Below are 19,780 nucleotides of genomic sequence, written 5' to 3' on the forward strand. Positions count from 1 at the left end.
TGTATGGTCGATGTCAGGGATAACGTCTTTAACCGATCTTCATTATTGACATGTGTGATAATGAACCTACATTCTTCTCTGGCTTCGATTACTTTCAGTTTTCTCGAAGAAATGAATAAAAGATAATCCAAACATGTTCATGCAGGGTTAATGTTTCAATGTCTACATAAACCGATATCATGAAAGATTTCAATACAATCGTTGATATTTAAGAATAGCATCCACGAACATCAAGTCTGCATGTTTTTCTTTATTCGTTTATTGATGCACAACAACTCGAGAGTGGTCTGTGTTTGTTCCCATGTGAGGCGAAACACATCCGCGGTACAAGTATACATATAACCACAAATGGTGACAACAACAATTAGGAACAAAAGATAACAAAACAATAAGACAACATTGAAAACTGGTTGGATGTTCTTTCTTATGAAAGAAGATACGTGTTTTAACACTGGAATCACATTCTCTCACGTCTCTCATTCTATGTGAAGCACCATGTTACTAAATGTGTATTACTTACAATAAATATTCATCGGTACAGAAAGGACACACGCGTGCTATATCTCTATCAAATAGTGTTGCAGATTTGATACTTACGAGCAATTATTTGCCATTACAGCTCGTTTGATAGCTTATCAAGAGAACACACTGCACAATAATGTGTGCGTCTAAGAGCTGGGAAGATCTGTGAATCAGATGATTTTCATTAGCGGCCAAGGGGTAGCTAATCTGATAAACCTGTGGTTAGATCACTGGTATTTCTGGAAATGGTTTCAGGAAGCAGCAATCCTTCCATGTTTCACTTTGATTATTGTCCAGGGCCTAGATTTTCGAAGCTCTCTCAGCGCTAAGATACTCGCAAGTGTCATATAATTTATTAACATTAACTATGTTAGCACTAAGAGGGCTTCGAAAATCTAGGCCCTGAACCTTTGTCTCCGTATTGGTTTGAGGGTTGCAGAAAAACAGTTGCAAAGTCTGCTGGTTTGGCACCTACGAATCATACTGCAGGAAAAATACGCTTTTGTATAAGAATCAGTCACTGGTATTCTTATAATAAGTATTAGCCATCAGTTCATCACAATGGGAGTTCTGGTAGTTTCGATAACATGTCCGACGCCTCGTGTGCTTCAGATTAGCGCCAAACGGTTCAACGATTCAAATATATTTCGGCTTGCTTTTGTCTTTCATTTATTTCATGTATGGATTTTCTGAGTCTTTTGGATACTTTTCTATCGAATCTTGCATATTTTGATTTGTTTGTTCGATGAAGATTACTTCCTGTGTTGATTGTGGTTTTGCCCATGGCTGTAGCTCACCGGAACCAAACAATATGAAAACCAGGGCCGATAGACCTGCTATTGTAGCAGTGACGTAGAAAGCTAGCTGCCATTCCTGTCGGGTACCCTGAAATAGAAACACGCCATCCGTATCACTGCACATGTGGAACATTTTAAAATAGTATGTGTAACTTTTCATATGCGATGTCTACGTGTAATCAAAACAAAATGTTAGGCGTATGCATGTTCAGGAGATAACAGAATTCATCAGAAAGTAACGGAGATTGTCTTTGATTGTGCTTTATTACATCACTATCTGACATAAGGCATTAGTAATACCCCGTTACCAACTTATATATGCCACTAAAGAACCTCGTGATTAATATCATTGCTACTGATGTCGCTTTCCAACTAACAGATACTATACAATTATGCATGTTGGGGTAAAATGATATGCTGGATCTTTTTGTTTTGAATGAATCAAATGTTAAAATGTTTCCAGTTTTAATTTTTGAAGGAAAAGAAGAGTATATATTTTCAATTTTGAGATATCGCCAAACAGAAAATATTAAAAGTGGGCCCACATTTCTGCTTACTCTGATGCTGTCAGACTTGTTCGTGAGGTCGATTTTCATTCTTTTGGATAACAACCGTTAACATCCTTTTAAATGATATGATTTGTAGTTTATAGGGAAAAAGGTAATTGAGCCCACATTTCTGTGCTAACGTTAATATGCACAGTTTGGTTGAGGTCATATATACAAAGACAATGAAATTGCCCAGTCTTCGTGTGTCATATACTGGTTGTTTCAACATCAAATAATAATATTCACAAAAACAAATGTTGGTCCACACCCGACACCCTGTAACAACCAGCTGGTAAGTGATAAAAAATTCAGCATCATTTAGAAACTAACGATCGTAAAGCAACTTGCTGCAATTCATGTGCAAGGAAATGACAGACGGGGTCCGGGGTAGAATAGGCCTTTGGCAACTCATGCTTGCCATAAAAGGCCACTATGTCTGTCGTAACAGGCGACTAACGGGATCGGGTTGTCAGGCTCGCTGACTTGTTTGACACAGACAGATAGATACTAATGCTGTTGATTACTGGATTGTCTGGTCAATACTCGATTCTTTACAGACCGTCGCCATATAGCTGAATATTGCTGAGTGTGGCGTAAAACTAAACTCACTCATTCATATTGATTGTCATGTTGAGGTACTCATGAGTAAATGTGACTTACATTTGGTGTTAGCACTGACACAACAAACGGGGCAACTATTCCTGGCAAGGAGCTTATGGCGTTGCCTACACCGGACAGCGTCCCTGCGTACTGCAGCGCGATGTCGCCGTAGTTGATGACGTAGGAGCTAAAGCCGAAGCCCATGAAACCGAGAGTCAGACACATGAACGATACACCGAATGCAACTTGACCCTGCTTCGCCTGAGCCAGGACTACCATAAAGATCCCGGGGAATACTGTTCCTGGATACAGAGTACTCAAGTCAGAGGGTTGAATCTAACGCCACAGAGAATAGTATGGTTTCAAGTACGAGGATGCTAAACTTTGGATCCAAAATCCATCAATTCAACATGCTTGTAATCAACTAGAAGGTAACGCCATATGCCAGATTTATAATCCAGACAGGAATTACATGTATTTGTGGTTTCATGGAAGATAATAACAATGTATAACATCGAAGATTAGGAATCAACAAATACTTAATTAATGAAATCAATGTGTTAAGAAAGAAGTTTAGAAACAGACAACAATGCGTTGGACCAGAATTAAGAGCTAAATGCGACAAAATAGTCAGTGTCTGAATTCACTCTCTACCTACCTAAAACATTTACAATTTTCCTGAACACTCCAACACTGAAGATCTTCCTGGAGATAAAGAAGTCGCACATGTGGCCACCAGCAAACACGATTACACCCATGCATATGATTGGCAGCATTGAATATAAACCGTTCTGGAAAGCAAAACCGCATGAATAAAATGTCGAGTTAGAAGTCTCAAAGGAAAATGCATGCTTGTGTGTGTGTGATTGTGTGCTTGTGTGTGTCTGTGTTTGTGTCTGTGTGTATGTCCATGTCTGATGGATGCAAGCATACTGGACGTTAATGTGAGTTGTTGAATTATTCACCCTTATCGCAAATACTAACTGCTGTTGCAAGGTCCAGAGAGTTATCTGCACTCTTTGCAGCGTGCAACTTGATTCCAACACAAAACAAGCAAAAACAAAAATAACATACTGTTGTTCAAAGATTCGACACACACCAATATGAAATCAAGATTCGAAATCCATCTTGCAACTCACAGCTTTGATGTCGAGCTTTAAGATCTCATTGAAGTAAGTGGGCGCTTGAGTTAGTAGCATGTAGAGAACGAAGTTGGCAAGAAAATGAGTAGTGATAACGGCAAACACGGGTCTTGATGTGAACATTTGTCTCCACGGTGTTGTTCGAACCTAGAATCAACAATAACATCTGGTGAAAAATCTGTCAGAAGTAGGTTTGTCTTAGTGTTAAGTCTTTATGGTTGTTACCTGACAATGAGCGAAATAATGAGTGAGTGTGGTTTTAGCAATAGTCCAGCAATATCAAGGTGGCGGACAACAGAGATGGACTTCAAACATCGAGAAAATGTGGGGAATCGAACCCAAGTCTTTCAATCCTTTCAATCTTCAAAAAAGAAACTTTTGTATCCGTCTCTAGAACCTGTTTGAAGATACACAGATACAAGGTGTATTTTGGTCAAAATCGAGAAAAGGCATGACTTTGTTACAGCTTTCATATACGTGCTTTCTAATTTGCAGATAATCGTTTTGTGTGCCGTGCGACCTTGAACAAAATGCCTATTATAATGAATATTGCTACCTTATTCAGAAAGTAGTACCTCTGTATGACGTCTTCCCAGAGCAGTACCAACCTAATGCGTTCACCTCCTCAATAACAAGAGGTGCAATCGGCTTAATGAACTTTAAGCCGGTTTCAACCATATAGAGTCTCCACACGAAACAAACAATACTTTTATAGTGAAAAGCAATGTCATTAGCGAATGACTTTCAAAAACACCGTAAAGTTGGACAAGGCCATGACAAGAAATTTACGGAAATTGTTCATTAACTCACTCTTTTCATGGACACCCGGTGCCTGAGACTTGCTTCAATGTAATCTACTTCCGCTGATGATATACCCGGGGTTTGAGATGGGGAGTTTCGAGCAACAAAAATCCACAACATGCTCCATATAGCCGATGCGCCACCTGGTGTTGAAAATTAGTACCACAATACTCTGACGGATAGAGTAACAATCGTATCAATCAATTTGGTGCAGATAGATGGTGCAGCTGAGGAATGTGTGCAACAATTTTGTCATAAAACAACAGAAAAACGCTAGACCCAAAAATCTTCTTTTCAACGTGGTTGAAACAAATGATTTGTAATAGTGATGCAGTCGGGTCAAAATTGTGTGAACCAAATTTAAAACTATATCGATGACCTTCAGTCAAGTAAAAGATAAAAAATGAATCATTTGGCTGTCAGGGGAAACAGTATTTATCATCGGTAACTGCTGGGAAATCTAGTCTTCAACGAGACACGCATACAAGTTTAGCTGAATCATTGGCGATACATAAAGTCAGCACATGCAGCCCTTCCTCCCACGCACCACGTTTTGGTAAAGCCAGTATCGCATATTCCTATCAATATCAAGAGTACAGCGGAAGCTGTCAAAACCGGCATCTGTGTAATCCAAGTTGTAAACCGCAGCATAAAATCTCAGTCCCGTCTATGGCTTGCACATTTATAATAAGCTCTACAATCCGACACAATGTCTAAACAGGATTATTTCTTCAGTCCCAATGAGTGCCGGTTTAGACAGCTTCCGCTGTATTTGTTGCATGAGTAACGTCACCGAGTAACGTCCCACATGGAAACTAACCAGTTATATAGAATACAAATGGCCATCCAAGGCTGACGTCGTCACCGCAAAGTATTCCACCAAGAGGAAATACGATGGCATTGCCTATGGTACATCCTGTAACACAGACAACACGATATAGACATTGGGGTTGTTTGCAGGAAATCTATAATAGCATAGACAGAAGTGTGTGCCCAGTTCATTGTGTCAGGTCCTATGAGAAATTTGAAAGAATGATGAAGGATTGGACATAGTCTGTATGTAGGCACATGTTGTTGAAGTTTAGTGTTTTATGAAAATATGCACTTCGTCATAGATATAGCACCCCTTACGTTTTTACTAACAAAACCGAATTTACAGATCTGCTTAGAAAACACATTACACTGTTTAGATGCCCTCGTGTGAGCGTTCAGTCAGAAAATTGACAACATAAGACTGAACAAAACAAATCTGAGCACTAACCGAATGCGTAATTATAGCAAACTAAAATTAACTAAATCACTGTAAAATAAGTATGACTGCCCGGATAATGCATACTTTTGGGAAGCATACAAGTGCAGCTCGGAAAAGGAAGTGTTTGTGGTACTATGATCACATGTGGTGTCGTCTGTTACACTTTGGTGTAGGGTAAGACCCCGAAAATTATTGTTCTACTTTGACTTTCAAATGAGTTGGTGCGATACTTTTGACGAGGTGCATGTTTGAACTCTCGCTTTGACTTTCCCCCAAAAGATATCAGCATTAAAAAACGATGCTGGTAATTTCGAAGTTTGTTGGGGTTATTTTTTTGGTATTAAGGTTATGTAAAATCCGATATTGTTATGGAGTGACGGCTATGTCCTACAAAGTTCAGTTCAAACATCTGTCTAATTTGTATAGCAATCGTCACGATACTGACATATATTTAAGATGGTTTTGTGCAGGTCTCGGACTTGATGGTATATGACATTGGGGTATTCGAGCATACCAAATAGTTTCAAGTTTGTCGTTGAACTCGCCTAGAAGACTTATAGTTAAAAGTCGGCTGTATTCGCTCGGCGGTGCCCACTTGGACCAGAAAGTTGCCAAACTGGGGTATATCACTGTCTGAAATAATCCATCGTCAAACAAGATCAGTTTATGGCTCAAATTCTATACTTCATTAATCAACTTTGAATCATTTGAAATGTTATTCATAGCTTTCAACATACCAGCAGTGCTCCAAATATCAATCTGGTGACCAGGAAGAGATAGTGATGTGTTCTTGCTGCTAAAGGGGAGAGAAGCGTGACGACAGACGCACCTCCAACTCCCAGGCCAACAACCATTCGAGCTCCGTACCTCTGGCTCAGCCACCCGGCGGGTATCTGACCTGCCATGTAACCCCAGAACATAGCACCAAGAAGCAGACCTTGAAGCTGTTTGGACCACCGGAACTCGCCGTCCTAGGGAAATGCTTAGGGTGGTAATTAAGCATACGCATATATTCATAGGTTTTCATTTATTGCCCATCGTTGGGTTATGGATCTATTCGTCTCCTGAACAATTGTCTCCATAACTCACTGATGAAGCATACAACTTTATGGCCTTCTTGTTTATTGCACAGAGCGACATTTTAGTTCGACAGAAAGCTCAAGCTGACTAAAGACAAGCTATGAGAAGTGTGTATGCATGGTATGTTATGACAAGCAGCAAATTAACGTAACATCAGCCTGTGATCGAAAACAAGTGACACATAAATGAATGAAGTGAATTGTGTTAGGTTGAAATCACTTACTGACTTTGACAATACAATAAACGATATTTCATCACGATCGAGTTTGATCGGACAGTAATTTGCAACATGACATGATTTGATATAATTAAAATGGGAATCTCGTGGGTACAGCTCCCTTCTTGTCTAGCGTTTGGACTTTCATGTTCCCTGTGTACAAGGTAAATATGTCTCTTTCAAATGCATCAGATTCGACACGTGATCAGACACGTTGACAGCTATGAATCCAAACCTTCCTTCTTTTCACTTGGAAAACGGAAGAAATGGTATCCGATTCCCAGGCAACACAATACACCAGCGTGCAAGTTACAAACACACGATTTTCATTATTTTAGCGCTTGGTCTCAGGAATCGAGTCACGTGGGTTTCAGTGGAATATGCTTAATTGTGGAAGCTCAGATAATAGAAAGGTAATTAAATAAAAATGTTTTTGCTTTAAAATTCGGGTTCTGGTGACTTTATTATTTACCCAGACAGTTACTGCAAATTTCTAGGATTCTCATTTAACCAGAAGTAGTACTCATTGTTGTTGACTTTGATATGACTAAAGCATATCTTCTATTAATGCCTAAGGTATACACACTATAACAAAGAACAATTTTGTTCAATAATTTTGACATGGTTCCATATTATCTTCTTTCGGCACAGCATCGTGAGCGGTTACGAGTGTCAGCGTAATTTAAGGGACTTGCAAAGTTTGATTATACCAGACTCAGATCGTTTCTTGTGCTGTCGTTGGAAAATAAAACGTCATAGTTGGTCTCATTGTACTGCGGCTCGTGCTTCACCATGCACACTATGGCGATGCTGAGGTTGTACATGAGGACACCCTGTACAACAAAGGCCAGGCAGTACATAATGGCCATTTGGTATCGCTTTGTGCGCCATATTGGAACTGAAAAACAAAAAATGACTTTCCAGTTATTTGTACAACCACGCAATGAGGAATAGAGTAGAATAACACACCTTTATGGTACCGTCAAAAGTGTCAATGGTAAAATGGTGCGGTTGCTGGAAGTTTTGTTTTTACGTTGGAGCTAAAAGATCTGAATTCTTAATCACAAAATCTGAGGAAAAGCAAGGAAGAATGTTTAGCAAAGCTCTGTTTTTATTATCAATGAAATGAATACTTTTGGGTTAAAAGGTATATTTGTCAAAGATGAATTGCTTGTTATTATATTACTGGGTTGTCTGCAGTTGATGTTACTGTACAACAAAGCTATATTGTGATAAAGACTAGCATAGCTACATTGTCTGGATATACATATTGTGTGAGCATTGATGCTTTGACCTGCGATACATAATTGCATCCTTACGTTGCCCTTGTCTCCCACCATTAGCCAGTGTCATACACACAGGTGACTCTTTATGGAAAAGAGGGAAATGTTACCTATGTGTAACAGACCATACATGACAGAACGTTCCTTATACTAACACCGTGGTGCTAGGCATAATATTAGACCTATCTGAAATCTTAAACACAAAATCTGAGGCAAAGCAAGGAAGCATGCTAAGCAGAGCTCTGTTTATATTTTCTGTCAATGAAATGAATAATTGTGGGTTAAAAGGTATATTTGCCAAAGATGGTTTGAATGATATTACATTAATGTTTTTTCTGCAGGTGATGCTACTGTACCACAACGCTATTCTAATAAAGAATAGCATAGCTACATAGTCAAGGTATATATCTTGTATGAGCCTGTGACCTACTTAAGTGTATCCGTACGTTGCCAATGTCTCCTACCCTGAGCCAGTGTCATTTCCATAGGTGTTTCTTTATGGAAAAGAGGGAGATGTTACCTATGTGTAACAGATCGCAACGTAACGTTCCTTATGCTCCGGTCAGCGTAATAGTAGAACTACAATTGTACAGTTAAGTGTACACGTGATGGCTGGATAATTTAAGAAAACTATTGCACAGTTTTTATGATGCTATTACAGAATATGCTTAGTTTTTGCATAAAGTCTCAAGTTGTTTACAGTTAAAGAATTCGTCAAATATTAGCACATTGGGGGTTTTAACAACATGGTTTTGCATATGAGTGTTTTCCGATGATGTTTGCAGAAAGGGTAGAGAAAAATTTAATGAAATAATTATTCATCGCCAGAATCAAACGTGTCTGAGAAGTTTTACATATGAATATTGCAATACAACAACTCTCACTGGCAAATCCTTTGTTCAGCTATGTGCAAGCACGCATTGTACACAGCACGTAAAGGATCCAGTGATTGGTTATAAGTAATGTATCCGACCGTGAGTATATCATGGAGACATTGGAAGTGTTTTGAAAATTGTGAATACAGTAGCTTACTGTTCGGTTTCTGAATTTCTTCCTCCTTGGACGTCATTGCTAGTTAAAATCTTCCCCTGTTAATACATTTATCCGGTACTGTAAATTCTGTTTAATCTGAAATACATTAAAAACAATATTAACATTGATATTTTTACAGGTGTACTAATACATAACCCAAGGATAGTAAATGACGTTATGCAGCAACTGTATCTGTGTATCGTCGATAGCATAAAATCAAAATAGATCAACAGAACATTCCGTTTCGGCACAAGTAACTCGACTGGAACATAGAATTGATATCGAACAGTAAAACAATTCAGTCAACATTTGACCTCAAGACCTTACATTTAACTAGCCGATGAAAGATTTGGAATGCTGTAATCACCAGTTATGGCCAGAGCTATAAACTCGGAAAAGCCTTTTGGTATCCACTGTCTGGAGCCCCTGATAGCAATACTGACAACTGGGATCTCACTTTATCTACCAGCAAGCGTTTCCTAGACACACATTTCCATGTTTACCTTTCAGCAGAGTAGCTAGATAAGCTTTCCAAGACAGAGGTTACAGTAACGACCGACAAACTGACCTGTATGCTGTGTTATTGAACCGGAAAACAAATAAACACACAAACATTTTTTTACAAAATTGTTGAGCACATTTGTCGCACTTAAATCAAAGTATTGCATGCGAAGTTCTTACGAAGACATCAGGAAATCGTAGCAAACATTCTTTAAACATCCGGTTGTCCCATTTACATTCTATTTTTGTTTTCACTTAGTTAATGAAGAAAGCAAATAATACGGGGTCCACAATCTACCACCTACCCACAGTATAATTGCTGTTCATGGCAAAAGCTCACTGGATGTATTCTGCATAATATAGCATAACTACCGAGGGCTCAATATTGCAATGATCAGCACAAACTGCGAGCCTTGGAACAGGAACTGCTACGCCATCGATGTCTGATAGTGCAACTTTTGGATGCCACCCTGTTCATGGTGATGAAAATAATTCTGTTTCTACTGTTTGTGATTAAACGCTGCTATACCATCACCAAGGGATTACTGTGAATGTATCCCGTGAAATATACGTCTTTTATATTAGGTATATTTTCTTAAATTACAGATGTTGCAAAGAAGGCCAGAACACGTGTACTCTTTTTGTCTTTTTGTTTCCTCATGATCGCCCGGTTTTGGGTATTTGTTTTCAAGTAAAATTATGAAACTTGTTTAAATTGTGTATCTTTCATCCATGACATTAAACATTTTCAAGGGTATAAAGAGTATCATTGTCTGCCAACTTCGGTATTAATATTATTCTCAAATATCCATGAATATATAATCAACATTATTTGAAACATCCACGAATTCTTTGTCTTTGAGAGTGATCTATTGCCTTGTGAGGTTGATGTGGCCTCTAGATTTGTTGTCTGTTATTTTGATCATATGGGAATTAAGCTCTCTGTTGAATGAAATGTCCTGAGATGCATGCATTCCTTGTGTCTGTACTTATTCCTCAAATATTCAACGACATCGCCCTACATTTATAACTGTTTGCTTGAATATCAGGTTCCAGTCAATGTATACGTTTGCTCTATGAAGGACTCGTGATGCGACATTGGTAGAATTAATGCATTTCTTTTTAATATTTCTAATAGTATATTATTTTGATTTCATATTTTATTGATCTCTCGTCACTTCAACTTTACATTTTCATAACTGCCAAGATTGCCGAAAACTTGGAATTTCAACCTTTCATGATACTTCGATCATTGTCTCCGTCTGTCTTTTAATAATTTACATAAAAAATCTAAATAGTGAGTTCTATAGTTGTTTCATGTGACCTAAAAAGAAAATTTTAACATAAATAACGACGAAAGAACCACTGTAATTTAAACAGACAAATGTCGGGGGTTTTGGCAAAGAAAACTTGAAATGACTACAATATAATCAAAGGAGGAAAACTCGAAATTTTGCGAATAAACAAACAATGCAAATAACGAGAAAGCTCGAGATAAAACAATATGGTAAAGTACTGCAATGTGGAATCGTTAGATTGTCGGAAAGGGTACCCTGGGGAGAAGCAGTCCACACGTGGCTTCCAGATACAGAAACAATGTTGAGCATGCGTGGTATTGACAAGTGTATCAAATGATTAGTGAACCTAAACTCTCAAGGAGAGTCTTGCTGACCGAACCTGACCTGTGTTCCCCATATCATTCTGCTATTTGTGACAAGCCAGCAGCGGAACAGTTGTGAACTTAGATAGGTTTTCAAAGTTACTTGCAAACCGTCGTTATCATGGTTCGTGCGGGAAAAGACAGTTTCAAATTAATGAAAGGATGTTCAAGTTTGTGTTTCGAGGTGTAATTTTTGCCATCGATACTGAGAAAATGAATGCATGTTCTTGTCTACTAGACTTTCAAAAGTCTCTAGGGTAATAATTCCTTTTAAAGTTTTAATGGAGATGCATAGAGAACGATAAATAACAGATTGGCATCCGTCGTACTCTCCGGTTTAGACAACAAAAGGAAAGAATAAAGGAAATAATAACTATACATCGATACATTCAGCCTTGTGGCATGGCTATTAGACTACGTACGTCTTCGATTTGTCAAGATTATATTTTTCTGAAAAGTCTACCATTGCTTCATTAGCAAAATTTACATGGGCACACCATAATCAACCGTCTCCTTATCAAATGTACTAATTGCGTCTGATGACATAGCCCTTGGTATGCCATCATACTCAGTATGATTCCAAAACTGCTACGATTCGAAAGGTACAGCGCAACGCAAAAGTAAAATCGAAAAAGAATCGAACTATTCAAGCTCTCTGGAATGTTTTGAACGAGTACAAACATGGGTTAATGGTAAAACTGTATCATGTTCCCAACCAGATGGAATACAGTGAATGGACGTGCATTGAAAATCTATATAACTGCAGGGTAACAGCGAAACATCTGGACCAACGGCGGACAAAAGTAAATGGATGAAGTAACACATGAAGAAGGAAGCAAATTGGATAAGACAAACTCACGTTGCAGACACCTTCGCTTTGTCTTGCATCCAGGTTATAAACTTGCTGATGGAATAGTCTGGCACCATCAGACAAAAATCAACTGATTCGTTACTATGGTTAACAAGTCCTTCTTGTGAACTGACTCCTTTCTGTTGTCAGGCCCAAAGGTATGCACTCCACTATACGACAATGTGTCCTTTCACAGGATGCAGTATAAGCATGTCCCAGTAAAACCTAACCCTGAATACATATGTAGCCTCGTGTGAGTCACGTGATAAATCCGCCCTCCGTACAAATTGACATACAGCCCACGCAAACAGATCATTGCTGATATGATTCATGTGTTCTGCGTCCAGGTCGTTGCCTTCAGAAAATACGATGATATGGCACAAAATACCTTTTATCCACAATTAACAGCCGCAACGCTTTCTCATTAATCACCAGAAAAATAACGGAACATTGAAACGTTATTAGGAACACCGAACAAAGGTTTTCTATGCAGACAGAACTTGACTACTTGCCGATAGACAGACAGACTCACATGTTTACGTTTTATCGGATATTTATGTCAACTACTAGTAAACCACTTTCTTGACATAATCCCGTGGTTTTGCATAAATTATAGTCATTGTATTATTATGCACTGTCAACAAGAACGTGATGAACTCATTGTGAATAGAGGTGATGGGTTTCCCAGTGGTTAAAGCGTTCGCTCTTAATGCCAATGACCAGGGTTCGATTGCTCACATTGGTACAATGTTAGAAACTCATTTTAGTGTCATGATATTGATGAAATATTGCTGCATGAAACCATACTCACTCACTAGGAATGAGAGTTTATGCTTCCATATCAACATTCATGTATGCGGACGCTTCGTGGCTATATAATTACTGGTCAGGTTTATATATGATTAGATAAAAAATCCGAACATGTACAAAAGACTCTGCTCTAAAAAATATAGTCATGTTGCTATTGACACAATTTAGACACTGGCCTACGCGGTATGTGTTGCATTAATTTACAAATTGTCAGGAAGACGTTGTGTTAAATGTTTGCAGAATCCCACTGAGCTGATATTAACTCCAATTGGCGCACATACGTCGCTCATCTACTATTACATTGTGAAAATGGACCCCGTACAGGTGAAAAACACTTGTCCCTAACGTCATTGCCGAACAATGTACAGGTATGCAAAAACAGTCACTGGATTGCCTGGTCCAGACTCGATCGTATGCAGACTGTGTTGTACAGGCGTCTTACAGCTGAAATCGACATCATACAGACACATTCTGATCTTTCAGTTAACTTTCAGTTTTGCTTTCATGACAAATAAATTCATTTACTTATAAAGAAAAATATTCTGATTCCCCTTTCGTGAATTGATCACCTTACCGGGGTTGACACTGCGAGCGACCTTTAATTTATTGCCAAGATAGTTTGGAATTATGCTGATGGAATCATTCACCTTAAACGGCATTTCCGTAATCTCGAAACAATGCTAATCGGCCACAGTGGGGTAAGGAGTCAATTACACACAGCTAAAAATACACACTCTGTAGGGTCGATATCGTAGGGTCAAGGGTTCACATGTTACGCGGATAATGCCGATAATAGTTCTGCATAAACATATGCTTATGTCAGCAAACTTATGACCAGTCATAGATTTGTACCACACACATATGCTGCAAATTTGCACACATGATGGATACTACAAATACAGTGAAAGTAATATGGGACGTACACGTTAATCAAAACGAGCAGATGCAAATGTCACAAAACATATAATATATTTGTGCGTTACATATTTGAATGAGCGTGAACATCAACTTGCAGTGTACATTTATCAGCACAAGAGAGTTACTTTTTATCATCAATACAGAATTATGGGACGTTACGTCTTCTACTTCAGGTCCTGTTTCTATTAAACGCTTTGTAGCTTCGTGAGTAGTAACCTTTTCCTATATACAAGGGTGTATAAGCCAGCAGTTCATATTAATGTATGAACAAGCATAGTCATGATAGCATATGTGCTTTACACACACAACGATCATGGTGACATATGTGCTACAGACACAAAGGATCAACGTATTGATGCTTAATATGTACATAGTGTATACACACATAGGCATGCGCCCGAAACACATACACCAACAGCATGGAACTTGACAAAGGCTTATGAATAGATTGCATATAAGACAATTTTTCACAATGCGCATTCAGCAACTTACGTGTGATAGAGATAAACCTTGTCGTTGTCAGTGGCCTTTTCCGGGGTTAAACTCCCCACCTTGGTCGGAGCGTGAGGCAATCTAGCGCTGGTGTACGTTGCTATAGTCCATATCTTAATACAAACACACAAAACATGCCTGGTCACGTGGAAAACAAACACACACCACCGATAAACTGGTTCATATTAGGAACATATCGGGACATGAATATTTTCTGGGTGAGGAGACAAGGTCCGTTGGTGCTATTTAATAAGTGTATCAAATGGAAATGGTTATTTAGTCACAGCATTTGGTTTCGATGTCATATTCTGCTGGTGTATTATTGAAAGCGGCTGGCGTGTCTGTCTGAGTCGTTTTATGGCGATTTTATAACAGTTACAACAGTACACATCTGATGTGAAGTATAATTCATTACATTTTGTAGATGACAACGCGCCACAGTTTTATCAATGGATGCTCCGTCTGTTCCAGGAACGAAGACTTGCATCCCACCGCCAAATAGTTGGACCATGTGGAAGATCACCGCAGGACACTGACTTTTTGCATAGACGAGATAGGCACCTGCATGTTGAAAGGACTCTCTCTGTCGGGTAAATAATGGGAGGACATGAAGGCTGTCGATGTAGCGATTTGCTGTAAGATAATATTGCCTTAAACTACCAGTAGCTATGATCTACCTGTGTAGGACATGTCTTCCTACACCATGATACTAAAGTACTGTCGGATGTAGGAAAAAACATTGTTTTAACACTTATCTCCGTAATCTATGTAGTTGATATATGAAAGTGTGAAATATCTCTTTAAAAAACAATTTCGGCCTAACTACAGTTCCACTGGTAGGGAAATAAAAGATGTTATGAAAGGACTTTAGTGAGGAGAGATTAGTGTAGAAATGAGCAATGTAGACTTTTTCAAAGTCTAAAGTGACTTATTTGGAAAAGACCATGGCTTTATGTAAATAAGAATGTGATGATATTGTATTACAAAGGACACTTTGTAAATGCACATATTTGAAATATTTGCCTCATTACAAACGAGAGCTAACTTAAAAATAATAACTTTCATGCTGAAACAATTAAGGTCGTAGTCTCACTATCCTTGTAGACTGAACCAGGTAGGAGAGGTCGTCTCAAAAGCAAACCCATGACGGGTGTACCAAAAGATGGTTGAGGTCCGGCTCGGGGATAGAGACATCCGCTCATATATAATAATTCCTTTGGGGAATTAAATTGTGGAATTATACGTCATGTCATAACAATTTACAAAGTTCATAATATCCAGTCCTGACAATCTTCGGGTGCTCATGTCACCGATATATTGTATGTCATACCCCAATATGAACTTGATGAAAGAAGGACACGTAATATATTGCTAGATGAGACATATTCAACACATATTAAAACGAAAAAAATATCTTTGAGATGGCCCCTTATGCCAGTAGGCAGTACATGCATTTTATGCCAGCTGAACTGACGGTCCGTCATCGTAGCAGGCTAAGGGACCTAACTGCCATGTGCAATCTGATCTGTTGTATTCAGCAGCTAGTTGTATTTTGTGGAAGTTTTGCCCGATTTTACGAATTAACATGCTTTTCGAAATGTCATATTACGCACTGAATGCAAAGTTAGGCCAAAGTGAGTTATTTCGGCAAATGCTATTAGCAGCCTAAAAGTATTTTTATTTCTATTTCCGACAGAACTTATCTCTGCCAAATGTGTGAACCTGTCGTACGTAACTAGGCTCAAACATTCGTGTCGACGTCTACAACCCAAATGCGTGGCCAGTTCCACAGGTTCCATGCCTGTACAGTGTTGTACCATTGGACACGGGTGTAGTCGTGTCAGGACAGGTCCAAGTTTTAGTCGATATGCTCAAATTTCTGCTTCTCTCAGAGGATTTCTGATGGTTTGGTCCGCAATTCGTCGAAGACTAGGCACCTGTTCTGCTGTGCCCATTGCTGTAACGATTGGGTGACTACGCATGTCTCCACTCATGTTTCGGGCACGTGCACTACGCGGAAATCATTTTCAGCATGCACTTTACATATGTCGTTTTAATTTTTTCATGACAAATGTATACTAACACATTTTGGGATACGGGCAATACACAACAAGCACGACTTGATTAACAGGAATACAACGGAAGAATTGTTGTAATGGCGATTGCTGTCAAAATATATCGAAATGAACAGCTGAAAACATCTATCCGTTTCCTTTTTTGAAGGGTGTCTTTCTTAACTTCATACGATCTGTAATTTCAAATCCAGTTCCCTTGGACAATTTTGGGTTCATGCTATTGTCTGAAGTAATACCGTGGTATTAACTCGACAGCACGGTACTGATGGCATTCAACGAGGTTACAAATCATTTTTGAAGAATTCGATGAACTTGTTCAAAGTGAATGTTTGACATTCGTATCAGGCATAAAGACCACTGGCATGGCGACAGAGGGAAGCACCCCTAGAGTCGTGTATGTACCAAACTACACCTCGTAGTTTCTGATAGGACTATTCTGGAAAGAATGGAAGCTTTTCTTGGAGAGAACTAACTTGTACTCGGCTGCACAATGCAAATGCTGGACATGACAAGTCAGAAGAAGACAGAGCAATCCAGAATTTAAGAATGTGTGTTTATTGAAAGTAATTCAATTCCTGTGCAGGTTGAAAGGTGGGGGGTCTTGATTTATGGGGGTTCAAAAGAGTTCAAAATTATCCAATAACGTGTTTGTTGAAATGTATCTGAGCCAATAAGTTGATAACAGATGACTAAGGTTCTGAAAAATAGTAGTAAACACATTCTTTTTTTAAAGGAATGTTATGTATACCTTCACGATTTGCGATAACATGGTGTGGAGACATACGAGTACAATATATACATACAGTGAATGTGTCCTAAAATTACGATAAAGACCACCTTTAAATACGCTGTCAGTCAGGACGTTGTTCAATTCATCAATTCTCTCAATACAGAAGTGTAGGCCATCGACCCATAACTACAAAAGTTGCACTGGGTGTGGCAAAACATGGTTTGTACAGTATGGATTGATGATTTTAAGATCTTAGATGCATTGCACGGTAAATAAAGCTAGCCAAGTGATTTATAAGGTCTGATATGACGACACAAGGCGTTTGAATTTGGCTTTACTTGGCCTGATACAAACTGGCTGAGCGGGTTAGGCGGCTGATTTTGTGTGCTGGCGATTAGGTGCCTGACTCTGAGGGTGCGGGTTCGAATCCCGAATGGGACTCGACCAAAAAAAGGACTAGAATGTGTATTTCACTGAGAAAGTGAAATCACAAATATGACATACGTTGCATTTGACCACTTTCTAAATGGCATCGTGTAATCAGGACTCGCTTGTTTTAATGCGTATTCTTATTGCAATAAACGACATCAAACACTCTTTAATACATGGTACTTAACTGCTATCACACTTACGGGATAATCACTATTTATAATAATTAGTAATGTATGCGGCAACATACGTAAAACCTCATTTGCCAAAACCCTTGACCGGTTTCTTCAACTGATCTTCACTAAGCACGTGTTGTGCCCGCGTGTACCCGTAGCAGGGATATACTTCCACCTTACCAGGCTAGTTTTGTAATTCTGGCCTCACTTGCACAAAACTATCTTAGCTATACCGCTACAATAATTATAACTCCTTTTCTCCTGCATAGGCGTAAGGCAGTGTTAGCGCTCAGATCAATTTGTGCAAGCGAGGCTAGAATTACAATACTAGCCTATAGGTAGCCTAGTGGTTAAAGCGTCCGCTCGTCAGGTAGAAGATCTGGGTTCGATTCCCCACATGGCTACAATATGTTAAACCCCATTTTTGGCGTCCCATGATATTGCTTGATTATTGATAAAAACCGCGTAAAACTTAACTGACTAAAATAGTCACTTGCTGCCAAAGTCGTTTGGGGTATAGATTTTAGGGTTGCTTCATCAGCACTCTTCGAATCCCACATTGCCAACCAAGTCAAAATTTTGTGTTTGTTAGGATTAAACAGGAAACGTCAGAGAGTAGAAAAAGTGAATGCATAGTAATGTGTCCTTTAAAGAAGTTTGATAAAACTTATGTGGAGTGTGGATTAGAGCCGTGCATTACTAATTTCGGAATAAAAGAATGACAAACCACTAATATTTCATGCTGCTGGACACAATACTATAATCTTCTGCAAGGAAGAACATTAAAGTGTATGCCGTTAGTGTATTCAAAGGTACACACGCACACTCACACGCACACGCACCCACGCACATGCACGCACACCCTCATAAATTACGGTATGGTGTGCGATGGTGTGGTGTTGCGTGCCGAATGGTGTGCGATGGTGTGGTGTGGTGTTTGGTGTTTCATGAGGTGTTGTGTGATGCACTGTGTTTCATGTAGTTCGAGATGGGTCTCGTATAGTGTGGTGTGCGGTGTTTCCCATAGTGTGATGTACTGTTCGTTCTTTCGTGTGTGCGTTTGTGGTGTGGTGTGGTGTGGTGTGGTGTGGTGTGGTGTGGTGTGGTGTGGTGTGGTGTGGTGTGGTGTGGTGTGGTGTGGTGTGGTGTGGTGTGGTGTGGTGTGGTGTGGTGTGGTGTTCGGTGTTTCATGAGGTGTTGTGTGATGCACTGTGTTTCATGTAGTTCGAGATGGGTCTCGTATAGTGTGGTGTGCGGTGTTTCCCAAAGTGTGATGTACTGTTCGTTCTTTCGTGTGTGCGTTTGTGGTGTGGTGCGGTGTGGTGTGGTGTACTGTTTTTCCTGTGGTGTAGTGCGGCATAATAAACATTCTTTGGTATAGTGTGGTATGGACCCAGTAAGTAAATCATCACGTACCTATTAATACATTCCCAACACTGTTACACTGTGTGAAGACCACTTCTGGTGTTCCCCGCCATGATATTGATGGTCTATCATAGAAAACCATGTGCATTCATGTGAAAAAAATGCGACATCATCAACAGAATCACCCTTTTCAAGTAAAAGAATAATGACTGTGTTTTAATACGTTGCACTATGGTGCAAATGATTGCTGAATTACACACTGTGTTACCCCCATTCAATCTGGATAATCACATATTACATAATGTTGCTTAGTTATTATCTTTTTACGCCTAGGCTTTGTTATTGCCAAATCTGTTATATCATAGTGGGACACGTTATTTAATAGCAATAGACTAATATTTATCACAAATGTAAATATGAGTTCACAAAGTGCTTTAGCACGGAATTGTCTATTTACCACCGAGACACGTTGTGCGCAACGAGTATTGTCGATATTCAAG

General features: G+C 39.1%; 1 pseudogene; it reads right to left on the minus strand.

Annotated features, from left to right (window-relative positions):
• Positions 1 to 1,191: 1,191 nt before the first annotated feature.
• On the minus strand, positions 1,192 to 9,311 carry LOC137298722 (uncharacterized transporter slc-17.2-like; annotated as a pseudogene).
• Between the last annotated feature and the right edge of the window lie 10,469 nt (positions 9,312 to 19,780).

The sequence above is a fragment of the Haliotis asinina genome, chromosome 10, assembly GCF_037392515.1.
Source record: "Haliotis asinina isolate JCU_RB_2024 chromosome 10, JCU_Hal_asi_v2, whole genome shotgun sequence".
Lineage (NCBI taxonomy): Eukaryota > Metazoa > Mollusca > Gastropoda > Lepetellida > Haliotidae > Haliotis > Haliotis asinina.